Genomic DNA, 5488 nt, shown 5'->3' with positions numbered 1-5488 from the left:
TGCAGCCGCAATGGATCCAGGTTCGAAATATAGCAACTTTGAAAGATATTACCAGGAGGCTGAAGTCTATCAAAAACATCCAGAAAATTACCAAGTCTATGAAAATGGTAGCAGCAGCAAAATATGCCCTAGCTGAAAGGGAGCTGAAACCAGCTCGAGTGTATGGAGTAGGATCTTTGGCTCTGTATGAAAAGGCTGATATTAAGGTGCCTGAAGACAAGAAGAAGCATCTCCTTATTGGCGTATCCTCAGACAGAGGGCTCTGTGGTGCTATCCATTCCTCAGTTGCTAAACAGATGAAAAATGAGGTGGCTACTCTCACAGCAGCCGGAAAAGAAGTTAAGATTGTTGGAATTGGAGATAAAATTAGGGGTATACTTCATAGGACTCATTCTGACCAGTTTCTGGTGACATTCAAAGAAGTGGGAAGAAAACCCCCTACTTTTGGAGATGCATCAGTCATTGCCCTGGAATTACTAAATTCTGGATACGAATTTGATGAAGAATCTATCGTCTTTAATCGATTCAGGTCTGTCATATCCTACAAGACAGAAGAAAAGCCCATCTTTTCCCTTAATACCATTGCAAGTGCCGAGAGCATGAGTATCTATGACGGCATTGGTGCTGACGTGCTGCAGAATTACCGGGAATACAGTCTGGCCAACATCATCTACTACTTGCTGGAGGAATCCACCACGAGTGAGCAAAGTGCCAGGATGACAGCCATGGACAATGCAAGCAAGAATGCTTCTGAGATGATTGACAAATTGACTTTGACCTTCAACCGTACTCGCCAAGCTGTCATCACAAAGGAGTCGATTGAAATCATCTCTGGTGCTGCAGCTCTGGATTAATGAAAATCAAGTTTCATCCTCAGACAAGAGGTAAAGAAGGAAAATTCAGCCAGCTGATTTGTTTTTAGCTTACTGCTGTCCTGGTCAGAAGAAATTTTTGGTCCATTGTTTAAATTACTAAAGACAGCAAAATACTTGTAAATTATCTTACAATAAACACCTTACAGTAAAAAAAAAAAAAAAAAAAGCACTAGCTGTGTCATATGAGGAAAAAAATAAAAATAAAAGGGGGCACTCAGGTTCTTACCAAATGAAAGGAGGTTGCTGTAAAACCCAACAACTAGTGTTGAGGAAAATAGGTCTTTATTCACAATATTCCAACTTGGGGAGAGCAGTGAGCACTCTTGCTCAGAGCCCTGTTCTCCCACAGGACCCAGCACTTCCTTTTCTCCCCAAAAGGCTATAAACCAAAACCAAGCCCAATAATTCCCCATCCCTTATCTGTCAGCTGTCTCCTTCAGGGTCTGGGGTACAATGTCATCAGCCTCCATATAACAGCCCCAGAAAACATGTGCTTTGTTGCACTGGATCACACATGGTTCTTTCCTGCCTTTCCCTTTAAAGCCGCATGGTTCTTTCTTCTAAAACTGCATGGTGCTCTCCTTCTAAAACCACATGGTGTTCTCTCTGCAAATGGCTGCCGCCTTACTTTTAAATCCCTGACCACCAGCCTGTGATGCAGTGGGCATGGTAACCAGTTCTGACCATTCACAGAACCTTGCGCAGGCCTCTTATGCTGTTTCCTCACCATTCCACAGTCAGAACCCCTCCTATCTCCTTGGGGCATTGGAATAACCAAAGCGATTTGCATGACCACAACACTAGCTACCAGCCATAGATTAGCAAAGACATCTTGAAAGCTTTCCCTTCCCCCATCCCCCAACCGCAGGCTCTGGAGAATTCTGGGGACCCCATTCTGTAACAAGGTTATAGCTTTACATGATCATAATTGGCTGAATGTGAAATAGACAAAATAATGAGCTGATAGTTTCACTAGAACAAAATCAAAATACTTTCATATAGCTAACTTCAAAACACTTTTTTTACACAATAAACTAACGTTGCCTGCTTTGGGGTTATAATAGTATTAACAATAATGATATTTATCAATTTTCTACTATGTGCCAGACATGACTGAGATTTTTTGGTAAGCTAACTGAATCCTCATATCAGTCCTATGAGGCAGATACTATTATATCCCTATTTTATAGATAAGAAAACTGAATCTCACACAACAGTAGTTGTAGAACTAAGATTCAAATCCAGGTAATGTGAATCCAGGCACTGTAACATTACATTGTAAAACTGCCTCTGTGAAGATAATTTTAAATAAGTTTCTTAATTGGTCCTTGTAAGAAACAACAACAAAATAATCAAATGGTTCATTTGGAAACTAAGAGTACTTAAGATCTGAAATTTTATTTTCCCTTATTTGTTCACCAAATGGTAGAATTCAAGAAAAGAAAAAATGGTTCCCTGTCACCTTGTTTTCCTTTTGTTACTTCCAGGAACTTATTCTTTTTTAAAAAAAATATGTTTTATTGATTATGCTGCTACAGTTGTCCCCATTTCTTTTCCCTTTGTTCCCCTCCACCCAATGACCCCCTTTCCTCCAGTTGTACCCCCCCTTAGTCCATGCCCATTGGTTTTGCATATAGTTCTTCTCAACATCATCCTATCTACTCTACTCCCTCCTACTATGCTTCTTAATTCCTGTACCATCTCCCTCCCTTTCCCCCTTCTGCCTCCCCACTGACCTCCCCCCATAATGTTCCCCATACCTATAATTCTTTTCCCACTTTCGATGCCTACTTAGTTTGCCTTTGTTTCGATTCCCTAGCTTCTGTTGTTGGTTGTTGTGATACAGCTTTCATTTTAATGTTCATAGTTTTGATCCTCTTTCTCCTGAACAAGTCTCTTTAACATTTCATATAACAGTGGTTCGAATCTGGTGAACTCCTTCAGTTTTACTTGGTCCTGAAGAACTTTCTCTGCCTTTCCATTCTGAATGACAGCTTCGCTGGATAGAGTAATTGTGGTTGTAGGTTTTTGCTTTTCATTACTTTGACTATTTCTTGCCAGTCCCTTCTTCCTGCAGAGTTTCTTTTGAGAAATCAGCTGAGAGTATTATTGGGACCCCTTTGTAAGTAATTCTCTTCTTTTCTCTTGCTGCTTTTAAGATTCTCTCTTTATCCTTAATTTTTGACATTTTGATGATAATGTGTCTTGGTGTGGTTCTCCCTGGGTCCAGTTTATTTGGAACTCTCTGTGCTTCCTCGACCTGTAAGTCTATTTTCTTCCCCAAGTTAGGGAAGTTCTGATTCATTATTTTTTCACATAATTTTTCAATTTCTTGTTTTTCTTCTTCACCTTCTCACAACCCTATGATTTGGATGTTGGCCCATTTATAGCTGTCCCATAGGCTTTCTGAGCCTCTCCTCATTTTCCTCACTTTTCATTTCCTGTTTCTGCACTGGTTGACTGTTCCTTCCCTATGTTCCAATTTGTTGATTTGATCCCTGGTTTTCCTTTCCTCACCACTAGTTTTCTATGTGTTTTCATTCATTTCAGCAGGGCTAGCCTTCATTCCTTCCCTGTCTTGTTTAAGATCTGCAGTTAGGTCTGTTAGCATTTTTATAACCAAAGCTCTGAACTGTGCCTCTGAAAGATTTCCTATCTGCTGAGCTGTTAGATTAGATATTTGCTGTTTGGTCAACTGTGTGATTGGGATCCCTATCATGATCGCTGCTATCCTGACAGTTTTATGTTAACCTTTACTTCCGGGGCGGGGCTGTCACACCTCTTACACTATAGGGGGCGGAGCCCTGTTCACTAATCACAACCGGGGGACACTTCTCACCATGCTGTGGTGCTTTGAGTGGGGGTAGGAGTCCAAGATGGATTCCTGCCGTTCACTCTCCTCTGAGAGCCTCCTTCTCCTCTGGCCCCATGCCCTCTGGCCCTCACAGTCTGCGGCAATGGGGGTCTGCTTTCCCCAGTGTTGGAATCGCAAGCTGATGGGTCTGGACTGCAGCCAGGGGTGCTCCTCAGGAGCTTCTCACCTCCCCTTAAATACAAGTGTCTGTGCTTACTGCTGTCCCACTGCCATCGCCACAGCTATCGCCACCAGCACAGCTTGACCTCTCCACCCCAGCTTTGCCCCTCCTACCCATCTGGATGAGCACCACTTGTTTATAACTTCATACATTGGACTTCCATGTAGCTTTATTTTCTGGAACTTCTGGTTATTTCTGGTTTTGCGGTAGTTGTATTCCTTCTTAGTTGGGGAGGGAGAGAGACAGAGCGTGTCAGTCTAGTCCTCCATCTTGACCGGAAGTTGTCCAGGAACTTATTCTTTAGTAAAAAATATATTTGCAACTTATGTCACTCTTTAATCTTATTGCTTTCCTCTGCCAGGCTTCTGGTAGATGAGAAAGGTAAAAATTTGGACTCTCCACAAGGTGAACAGGAAAGAGTTGCCAATAGACAGAGTATTGCCTGACAGTGTTGTGAGTCCATCTGAGGTTATAGTCAATGACATTCTGATGGTAACTGGACCAATTTGAGTTTCAATAATTAAACCATGGTTTAATGGTCATTGGAAAAGCTAGTCAGATAAATAAAATGAAGTACACTGAGAAAAGTTTCTCAAAATAATTATAAAAATTTATTTAAAATAACAAATAATTAAAATTAAAATTTCCAAGAATAAGATTATTATCTATTTCATTGTTTTAGGTGGAAAAAAATAGCATATGGTGCTTGATGAACTGCTAGACATTTAAAATTTCTCTTTCAAATTATATTAATTGTAGAAAGGTTAATTATATAAGTGTAAAAATGGCATATACTCTGAAAATATACAGGAGAATATGTTTTTCAATCTTAGAGTAGGCAAAACTATTTAAGCCAACATCAAAGGCTAAAATCATTTTTAAAATGTTCAATTACAATAGAAACAATATTACTTTATATTAATTTCAGGTATATAACACAGTGATAATTTATGGAATGATCCCTCTGATAATTGTTGTACCGATCTGGCACCATAGAATTATTGCAATATCATTGACTATGTTCCCTATGCTGTGCTTCACATCCCACTGACTTTTCTGTGACTACCAATTTGTAAAGTCATTTAAAAAAATGTCTACATATACTTTATGTGGGAAAAATATGGAAAATACTCTACATATATTATTTTATATGTTTATATAGTGGCAAAATATTGTCTTTCTAAATAAATTTTCTTAGACCAGGAATCTATGTTATTTAACATTGGATGAAATTGCAACATTTCTTGAGTACATAAATTAATGAATAAATGTCAGAAAAACAATGTAAAATCAATATAGGCAAATATTAAAACAATTTGAGGCATTTCTTTAGTTAAAGAGTTTTATTTTTACTTCAGACTACAACTATTGGCAAATACATTTTTTTTTACATGAAATTAGGTCTGTGATTATTCTGTGACAAACACATGAAATATTTCTTGGATGATGTGAACAACATTTAATAGTATAGAGAATGATTGTGGACTTGGGCTTGTTGGCTCCTTGTTTTATAATTTTCTAAACTATATTTCTTACTATTAAATAGCTGCATTGAACTCGGTGTCATCAACAGGCATG

General features: G+C 38.9%; 1 pseudogene; it reads left to right on the top strand.

Moving 5' to 3' along the window:
- Positions 1–869, top strand: LOC150007692 (ATP synthase F(1) complex subunit gamma, mitochondrial pseudogene; annotated as a pseudogene).
- Positions 870–5488: the final 4619 nt, after the last annotated feature.

Source organism: Furipterus horrens, unplaced genomic scaffold (assembly GCF_987537825.1).
Source record: "Furipterus horrens unplaced genomic scaffold, mFurHor1.1.pri manual_scaffold_6, whole genome shotgun sequence".
Lineage (NCBI taxonomy): Eukaryota > Metazoa > Chordata > Mammalia > Chiroptera > Furipteridae > Furipterus > Furipterus horrens.
The sequence above is the reverse complement of the archived record's forward strand: the minus strand, read 5'-3'. Positions and strand labels throughout refer to the sequence as shown.